This window comes from Staurois parvus, unplaced genomic scaffold (genome assembly GCF_062004578.1).
Source record: "Staurois parvus isolate SC_StPar_1 unplaced genomic scaffold, SC_StPar_1.0 ptg000312l, whole genome shotgun sequence".
In the NCBI taxonomy this organism is placed as follows: domain Eukaryota; kingdom Metazoa; phylum Chordata; class Amphibia; order Anura; family Ranidae; genus Staurois; species Staurois parvus.
Genome location: NW_028318108.1, coordinates 1 through 10575, shown reverse-complemented (window position 1 = coordinate 10575; position 10575 = coordinate 1). Strand labels below are relative to the sequence as shown.

Sequence of the window (10575 nt, the reverse complement as noted above, 5' to 3'; positions counted from 1 at the left end):
TTCCTGACTGCATACAAACTGAAAGTTTAGGTTTGACCGCATATGTTTTGGAAAATCTAAAGGAAATTGACACTTGCAGACTTAATACTACTGACAAGAGAAAACTCAACTGAAATTTTCTTGACACTTGTACCCCAGAAGGGCCATTATATTGCCAGGTGAGAATTCTCAGATTTTCTCAACTGGAATGCACACAGCCAATATGGATTTCCTGACATTTTCGTTAATCTCTGCATCTGGATATGCATAGTACACGACAAAGGTCTATAGGTGCCAGAAAACCAAGAGTCCAGCATACATCCAGCGCCCCGAATAACGTTTCCTAAACACATCACTTCCAGAGCCAATTTTTTTAAATTTTGTGCACATTTGTACATAAAAATGCACATGAAACCCTGAAAATATTTTAAGAAGGTAAAAAAAAATTTTAATGTATGAACTTTTTTTTTTTTTAAATATTTTTCAGCAAAAAAATAATGAAAATAAATGCTCAATTTCCTGGTAAAGTATATATATAAAAAAAAAAAAAAAAGTAGTGTCACCATGGTGACACTCCACTCCTAGAGTGACAGTATATAAAAAAATAAAATAGTTAAAAAAAAAAAATGTTTAAAAATTATAAATTTTGGTTATAAACTAATTTGGGATTTTTTTTTTACTAGAAAGATAACGGAATACATTTTGGCCAAGATTTATGATGAAATATATATTTGCAAAATTTTATAAGAAAAACACTTTTTTTCAAAATTTTTGGACTTTCATTTACATAGCAAAAAAAATAAAAATCCCAGTGGTGAATAAATACCACCAAAATAAAGCTTTATCTGTCTAAAAAAAAGGCTAAAAAATTCATATGGGTACAGTGTTGCATGACCGCGCAATTGTCATTCAAAGTGTGATAGCACTGAAAGCTGAAGATTGGCCTGGACCAGGAAGGGGGTAAAAGTGTCCAGACTTGAAGTGGTTAAATATGGCAATGCAGTTAAGTAGAGCAAAAAGGCTTTTTTTTCCCTTTTTAAATCTGTTGGATAGAAGAGGAGAGGGTTCCATTTATTGACCATCTGTGTCAGAGAATTCCCTTCACTTCCTTCAATGTTGCCTCAACATGAAGAGGAGATATCTTTCCAATGTGAAGGATATCCTCTCAGACAGTTGTCACAGGAAAACGTGCCCCCATTAGAAAAAGGTCTCCTGCATTCATGTTTTGGTGGCAACAAAATGTTGAATCTTTACAACGGGGACACAGACGGCAAAAAAAAAAAAAAAAAAAAATCTGACAAAAGGTTTTCTTTCATTACACAAGTAAAAAAAAAATAAAAGTTCCAGTAAAAAGAGATCTCCATTGCATGTTAAAAACAAAGTTATCACATTTATGGCACATCAGCAAACATCAGTCATCAAAGATCAGTATTAAGTCCCAAAATTGTTCATCATTTGTGCCAACAATTCACAAGACAGCAGGCAGCTTACCCTCCTCTTCAGACTCCTCCTTTACAGGTTTCTTCCCTTGAGGCATTTTGGCAGGAGCTTTCTTGGCAACAGGTTTTTTCTCTTCTTCAATTCCATTAACACACCAAAGCAAATTTCAGTGACACCATCTCTCTATTAGATATCTAGTATTGTAAGAGTGGGAGGAGCCATCCACTATGTCCATGTCTCCTTCCCCTGTAATCCCAGGGCGTTGCCATGGAAACAGAGGTGACCAGGAAGTAGAAAAGAGGGCAGCCTGTCACTTCAGGTGTCCTCAACCCACAGAGCGCCGCCTCTTTCTCTACGATTTGCCTCCTGTTCTCCTCCCCCTAGGTGGAGACCCGCCCCTTCCATCACGGCAGATGAGGATTCTGATCCCGCCTCTTTGCCCCCTCGAAGAGTTCTACACCATACTCCTCCCCCCAGGCGGAGTTTCGGTCTTTTCCCCACTCTCATTTAGAGAGGTACCACGCCCCCACATTTATGGAGGTGAAAGCCACCCCCTCTAAAAAGTTCAATGGGAGGACATAGAGATGCCGCCCCAAAGCTTTTTCGCCCGCCCCCATGCTCTGATGCCACACCCCCGTTTTCTGAGTGGTAGGTTGCAAAGTCCCCGCCCCTCTCATTTGCATAAATGTTGCAGAGGATTGTGGGTATGTCGGTGTGTGATCCGGGGATGGGGGCTGAGCGGTTGTGTGTAATGTATGAGTACGGTATTCGGTGTAGGAGGTATACATTATTAATAATAATACATCCACACATACATCACAGCAGACACGTCTAGGAATAAAGGGAATGAGATGGACGGGCTCTCCATGATGTGACCCTCACAGATCCTGGAAGGGTTTATATAGAACAGGACACGCCATAGTAATTAGGTGAAGGAAGGCTCACTACCAAGGCTATGTGCACACCTTGGGGGGGTGTGAGGCCAGAACCAATCAGTGGTGAGTCCACCCAGACCACATGACATGAGAAGAGCAACAATCGAACAGTGAAGAAAAAGAAGAGATGTTGTCATGTGGGACATTGGAAGGAGACTCCTGATTGGCTGGCAGAGCAAGTCTGATGTGTGAGATGGAAGCACCCCACTGAAGAGTGAAGAAATGTGTGCGTGTGGGCGCTACCAGAACCCGATTCAGACTACTCTCCCTTCCCTCACCAAATTTTTACTTCACCACAGCATGTGAGGGTGCTGCACGACCCGATTCAGACCACTTTCCCCTCCCCCACCCTCATTATTCATCACGGCATGTGGGGGCGCCACATGACCCGATTCAGACTACTCTCCCCTCCCACACCATCATTACACTCCGCCACAGCATGTGGGGGCGCTACACCACCCGATTCAGACTACTCTCCCACCCTCATTACACTCCGCCACGGCTTGTGTGGGCGCCACACGACCCGATTCAGACTACTCTCCCCTCCCTCATTATACTCCGCCACGGCTTGTGGGGGCGCTACAAAACCCAATTCAGGCTACTCTCCCCCACCCTCATTAATCCCCGCCACAGCCAGTGTGAGCACCACATGACCCAATTCAGACTACTCTCCCCTCCCCAACATCATTATACTGCACCACGCCCACTCTCCCCTCCCCCACCCTCATTATACTCCGCCACAGCTTGTGGGGGTGCTACACAACCCAATTCAAACTACTCTCCCCTCCCCATCCTCATTATACTCCGCCATGGCTTGTGGAAGCGCTACACAACCCAATTCAGACTACTCTCCCCTCCCCCATCCTCATTATACTCCGCCACGGCCTGTGTGGGTGCCACACGGCCCAATTCAGATGACTCTCCCCTCCCCCACCCTCATTATACTCCACCACGGCCCGTGGGGGAGCTACACGACCCAATTCAGACCACTCTCCCCTCCCCCACCCTCATTATACTCCGCCACAGCTTGTGTGGGCACTACACGACCCAATTCAGACCACTTTCCCCTCCCCCACCCTCATTATACTGCACCATGGCCTGTGGTGGCACTACACGACCCAATTCAGACTACTCTCTCCTCCTCCACCCTCATACTCCGCCACGACAAAACCACTTCTTCGGTTCCAAGACCTTCCATTCTCAACCAGTGTTCCATGGAACCCTGGGGGCTCCTCCAGAGGTTAAGAGTCCTTTGAATTGTGGCTGAATCTGATGGTGCCTGAATAGTTCTGGACCCAATGCCTATTTGAAGAGCCAACGTCAGGACACCAAAGATCTTTTTAGCAGTCTGTAAGAGTGGCCTGCTGACCACCATTGTAGGGGGCAATCTTCCAAATGACTACCACTAAAAGGGGGGGTGCGAATTCTTCCCACTGGCCACCAATGCAAGGGCCACTCTTTCAAATGATTACCACTAAAAGGGGTGAAATTCTTCCCACGGGCCACCAATGCGAGGGCTGTTCTTCTCACCGGCCACCAATGCGTGGGCCGTTCTTTTCACCGGCCACCAATGTAAGGAGCATTCTACCCACTGATCACCAATGAATTAATTTTAGCAAGGGTTTCCCTGAAACCTGAAAATTATTTCAAGGATTCCTCGGGTAAAACTCTTGAGAAAGTCTGTCTAAGAGTTTTCACAAAGATGCTCAGCATTTATATTCACAACTTAGGTCACCTCACCCTGATTGCCATAGAACATGGAAATGTGGATTGTCCAATAGCAGGATGTGGGTGTGTGAAAGTGGCACCATCCTGTCCTAGTTACATAACCCATTGTTGGTGTCAGGAAACCTTTATAGTCGTTAGTTCCTCCATTTACATAGCTGATAGTGTGAATTGTCCTCAAATCGCTGGGGCATTATATGTGGTAGTAAGATGGTGAAGAAGGCCACCCACCCAGTGGTGTATTTTGGTTTTGTGCTGCCCTAGGAAACACTAACATCGTCCGACCCACGGACACCGACCAACACCAACCCCCCCCCTTGTCCCTCTCGTGGAGAAAGCCTGACATTGACCAACAACACCCCTGCCCCCCACCTGGGAGAGCCTTCCACTACCACCTCCCGCCCTGGCAATAGGGAACATCACCGGGAATGAGAGTCAGGCTCTACATACACCATTAACCACTTCCAGTCTGGACACTTTCCCCCCTTCCAGTCCGGACACTTACATCCTTCCACTCCGCACGCTTTCACCCCCTTCCACTCCGGACGCTTTCACCCCCCTTCCAGTCCGGACGCTTTCACCCCCCTTCCAGTCCGGACGCTTTCACCCCCCTTCCAGTCCGGACGCTTTCACCAACCTTCCACTCCGGAAGCTTTCACCCCCTTCCGGTCCATTCACTTTCCCCCCCTTCCACTCCGGACACTTTCCCCCCCTTCCACTCCGGACACTTTCACCCCCTTCCGGTCCATTCACTTTCCCCCCCTTCCACTCCGGACACTTTCCCCCCCTTCCACTCCGGACACTTTCACCCCCCCTTCCGGTACGAACACTTTCACCCCCCCTTCCGGTACGAACACTTTCACCCCCCCTTCCGGTACGAACACTTTCACCCCCCCTTCCGGTACGAACACTTTCACCCCCCCTTCCGGTACGAACACTTTCCCCCCCCTTCAAGTCCGGACACTTTCACCCCCTGCAAGTCCGGACACTTTCACCCCCTGCAAGTCCGGACACTTTCACCCCCTGCAAGTCCGGACACTTTCACCCCCTGCAAGTCCGGACACTTCCCCCCCTTCCCCCCCCCCCAGGCCAATTTTCAGCTTTCAGTGCTGTCACACTTTGAATGACAATTGCACGGTCATGCAACACTGTACCCATATGAATATTGTAGCATTTTTTTAGACAGATAAAACTTTATTTTGGTGGTATTTATTCACCACTGGGATTTTAATTTTTTTGCTCTATAAATGAAAAGGTCCAAAAATTTTGAAAAAAAGTGTTTTTCTTATAAAATGTTGCAAATAAATATTTCATCATAAATCTTGGCCAAAATCTATTCCGTTATCTTTTTAGTAAAACAAAAAAAAATAACCCAAATTAGTTTATAACCAAAAATTATAATTTTTCTCAATTAATTTTTGTTTTTATTATTTACATACTGTCACCCTAGCAGTACAGGGTCACCATGGTGACACTGTACTACTTGTGGGGGGTGATGAAGATGTTTTTTTTTTGTTTTTTTTTTACACTGAATGCTCTTACTCCCATAAATCTGTAAAAGCAAACATTTCTCAGCCATTGAGAAATACTGTGTGAGCTGTGATTGGTCACAGCTTGTCACATGGTACAAGGCTGTTGTGAATGGCCCTGTACCATGTGACCTCACACGTAGTAAGCAATAATGTCAGAAGTGACATCTTGCTTACTACTCTGCATTTGATCACCGATTTGCCACTCACTGATCACATGATCACACAGAGATCCCATACAGCGATCGCAGTGCCGCTCACTCCCGGCAGCACTCCCATCTGGTCGTTTATGGACATGGTCCGGACGGGAAGAGGTTAACGGGTAATTTGCTGCATGTACGCGCCCTAAACTGAACTTCACTGTATTTTTCATGGAAATTTTAGCTTTGCGCTAATGTCGTGGGACGCAGAAACTTGGATTGGCCGCCATCTTGTTCTCCGAGGTCTTTGCTTTCAGGAAACACAACATGGTGGGAGGTTTCATCTGACCTATCAGGACTAAAATGCAAATCCAGCTCCGGCGGGGGAAAGGGTTCATCTTGATTGGTGGTTATAGGTGTCAGGGCTCCGCCCCTGCGGTACGGTGCACTCACCTGACTGTCCGCAGCTTGTAGGAGGAACGCGGAGGAGGACAGGGGTCTCCGGAGGAAGGGGGAGCCCCAGACACATCTCTAGAGACAGAGAGAGAGGGAGAGGGATTAGTGAGAGGTCACAGAGTATACCTTGCATGAGGAGCTCCGCCTTCACTGGGAACATGCTGCTTCCTCCAGGAGAAGGCTCTGTGTACACAGAATGGAGGGGCAGTGAGGGGTCACCGCCCTATTCACTGTCTACCACACCGGAATCTCACCTCTGCCGCTGCAAACAGCTGCCTGAGCGCCAGAGTAGCGGAAAGATCTGTCTCCCATGAAGCAACTGCTCATGTCCCGGTTTTAGGCATAAGAAGCCGATCGTGGTCTGTAGTACGGAGCTGCCACAGTTAACCCCTTTTAGGCTGGATTACACTTACACGCATCGCTGAAGCTGATCCCTCGGATCACTAGGCGCCGACGACGCTCCCGCAAGATGGCTCTATGCTGCGTATTGGGGAGCATCAAGGATCAGAGAGAGGGCAATTACATTGGGGAGCAGGGTTGTTACATGGGGAGTACAGTCACATGTGAGGAGTACAGTGACATGGGGGGAGTGAATGACATGTGGAGGGGATCAGTGACATGTGTGGGCCATAACATGTGTGGAAGGCCGGCAGTGACATGGGGGGGAGCATGACATGCGGAGGACAGTGACATGTGGGGGGCCAGTGACATGAGGGGGGTGAATGACATGGGGAGGACAGTGACATGTGGGGGGAGGATGGGGGCATGACATGGGTAGGACAGTGACATGTGGGGGGAGGACAGGGGGGGGGGCGTGACATTGGGAGGACAGTGACATGTGGTGGGGTCAGTGACATGGGGAGGACAGTGATATGTGGGGGCCGTGACCTGGGGAGGACAGTGACATTTGGGGGGGGTCAGTGGCATGGGGAGGACAGTGACATTGACAGGGGGCCATGACATGGGGAGGACAGTGACAATGGGGGGCACTGACATGGAGAGGACAGTGACATTGGGGGGGGGGCATAACATGGGGAGGACAGTAGTGAAGTGCTGTATACCATAACCTTATAATAAAAATTATTTTAAAGTGCAACAATGTGCGCCAACATATAGTGCCAAACCTACAAATACATACAAAATCACTCAAATCATTTTCATAAATAAATTTCATAAATCACACTTAAAGTGATACGTGCAAAAAAAAGTGACCAAATTATGTGTATATATCAAATATACACATATATTTCACTCTCCGATAAATACTAATATGTGCAATAAATGATTAAACAACCCCTATCACAAATTATATACCAAACGTAAAGTGATAAGTGCAAAATAGTGTCCAAACTGATACAAAATGAGTATAAAATCACAAAAAGTGGTGGTGTGAACCTCCTGCGCTCCTAATCTTAAATATATATCCTGTTATGAGAAGCTGCTAACATTAAATCATAAACCCGTGATCTGTGGTTTAACTGGTTGCCGACCAGCCACAGTGTTTTACTGCGGCAAGGCGGCACCTCTGCACAGAGCGACGTTAAAAAACAGCGCTCTGCAAAACAGGTAGGGGGCGCGCACAAGGCGCGTGCCCACCCTACCCGCCTCGCTGATTGTGGTTTCCATCACCGGGTTTCGGCGGGTCACAACCCTCCGAGTCTCGGCGATTACAGGCAATCACTGACAGAGAGCATGGCTGCAGTGTTTACACTGCAAGTCTGCTATCTGTCAGTTCCGAGCACACAGCTGATCCTGAGAGAAGAGTTTATCTCTCCAGATCAGTGTCCTGTGAAGCATCCTAACCCCCCCCCCCCAGTAAAACACTCCCCTCACACAGTTAACCCTTTCAATACCTAAAAAAAAAAAGTTAACCCCTTCCTGCCCAGTGCCATTAGTACAGTGTCAGTGTTTTTATTTTGCACTGATCACTGTATTGGTGTCACTGGGGATGTCAGCGACCCCAAGTCAATTCCCCCCCAGTGTCAAAATGTCCGCCGCAGTCCCGCAATCCCGCTGTAGGTCGCTGATCACTGTCATAAATTGCTGATCACCACCATAAGTCTCTGATCGCCATTATTAGCATAATAAAAAAAAAATCCCAGTATCTTTCCCGCCATTTGTAGACGCTATAACTTTCACGTAAACTAATTAATTTACACGTATTGGGACTTTTTTTTTTAGCAGAGACATGTCGCAGAATACATTTTGGCACAAATTTATGACTAAATTTGATTTTTAAATTTTTTACTGGACATGTTTTATAGCAAAAAGTCCAAAACATTGTTTTTTTTTCTCAAAATTGTCAGCCTTTTTTTTTATAGCGCAAAAAATAAAAAACGCACAGGCGATGAAATACCACCAAAAGAAAGCTCAATTTGTGGGGAAAAAAGGATGTAAATTTAATTTGGGTGCAGTGTTGCATGACTGCGCAATTGTCAGTTAAAATAACACAGCAACGTAACACAAACCGCTTCCGTGACCGCCCTATAGCAGAAATACTACTACAGTGCGGCATGGGTGCGCAAAATCACGAATATATATACGTGATTTGTGCTCCCGTGGATTTCACGCCCCTCCCAGGTAGCATCAGATTGCCCATCAGTACATCAGTCATCATATTTAACCCCTTGATTGCCAGGAGCACGCTCATGCACAATAAACCTCCATTGCTAGTATAGTGTCTGAATGGGTCAATATCTTTGATTAGATCAGCATTATACCAGCATTCACATTAGTATAGCGTCCCCAAAAATGCAGCGTTGGCGGGATCAGCCCCGGCACCTGCCAACACCTGCGTTTAGCCCCTACGCTTACCCCCCCTTCTCCCCCAGCAAGTGCAGTGTCAGTAGGTCACTGTCACTTGATACATTGCACACAAAACCGCATTGTTTGCAGAATCAGGCCTGATCTCTGTTAGCACTTGCCGGTAAATTTTGATGACTCTCATATGCAGCAGAGTGCCAGTACTAGTGCCGCTCTACCTTTTGGTGAACTGGCGAGTACCAGCGGTCTAGTACATCCTGGTCTTTCACATACCTCCTTGATTTTTGGAGCTGTTTTTCACGGAATATCTGTATGCGTTGATTGTGGATCAAATCATTTTATATGCACAACAATTTATCGCCGCCAACCCAAATTCAAACCTTGCCAGACCATTCGCATGGAAACTCATTACGGTTTTCAAATTTACATTTTTTTTGGGCCTAGCCAACATGGGCATTACTAAAAGAAATGAATTGCGGTTGAATTGGTCCGCAGACCCGATTCATCATATACTGTGTTCTCTGCTGCCATGGCCAGGCATAGATATGAGAGTATAATGTGTTTTATGCATTTCAGCGACAATACACTCTGTCATCCTCGGGGTAACCCTGAATTTGACCGGCTCCACAAAATTCAGCCCCTCGCAAATCACCTTAACCAAAAATTTGCAGATGTCTATACTCCCCAGTAAAACATCTGCGTTGAGGAGTCCCTCATTAATTTTTCTGGCCGCCTTGCATTCAAACAATTTCTCCCCAGCAAGCGTGCCAGATATGGGGTCAAGATGTAGAAGACCTGTGAGAGGGCAACAGGCTATACTTATAAGTTTTGGATTTACGAGGGAAAAGATAGTCACATGGAGCCCCCTGGATGCCCAGACTACATGGGTAGCAGTGACAAGATAGTTGTCATCCTTTTTCCATATGGGGTACCACTTATACAGTACGTGGACAATTTTTATTTAAGCGTGCCACTATTTAGACATTTGTTCAATCTTGGAACGGGCACTTGTGGCAAAGTGTGACCTAATGTGTGCCCACCATTAGAAGTGGGTGGATGCAGGGCGGTATATTCTAATGGTGGGCATACCACACACTTTTTCTGGCAGAGATTTCTTCTCATTTTTTCATTCAGTCCACAGGCTACATACAAAAAAAAAAAAAAGAACATAGTATATATACCCAACAAGGATCAGCGATGTACTGGTACATCACTGGACTTTGAATGGTTATACCAGGATGATGCCTATAGCTGCAGGCATCATCCTGGTATCGTTTTTTTCAGCCGGCGATCGGCTTTCATATAAAAGCAATCCTAGTGGCTAATTAGCTGCAGGATTGCTTTTACAAGCAGCGGGAGATGATGCCCCCCCTCCCCTGCTGCCTTCCAGGGCCTTCTCGGGCAGTCCCATGCTATCGGAGGAACCTGAGAATGCAGCCGGTGTTTCTGCCAGCTGACCATAGAGCTTATTGGAGACCAGAGTGGTGCCAATCATCTCTATAGTCTAACAATTCGGAAGCTACAAGCATTTCATCACTTCCGTTTCGCAGGATATAAACAGCGCCATTTGTAAATTGGGAAAGCATCTGATCACACCGATTTTGGTTT

The 10575-nt window shown here is 46.5% G+C and overlaps 1 non-coding gene and 1 pseudogene across 1 annotated transcript; one reads left to right on the top strand and one right to left on the bottom strand.

The window, feature by feature from the left end:
* Positions 1-1375: 1375 nt before the first annotated feature.
* LOC149457570 (small nucleolar RNA SNORD82) lies at positions 1376-1441 on the bottom strand. The gene has a single exon (XR_016313603.1). It is a non-coding gene; the product is annotated as a small nucleolar RNA SNORD82 (small nucleolar RNA).
* Positions 1442-2347: 906 nt separating this feature from the next.
* LOC149457569 (Nuclear RNase P) lies at positions 2348-2628 on the top strand (annotated as a pseudogene).
* The last annotated feature ends 7947 nt before the right edge of the window (positions 2629-10575 follow it).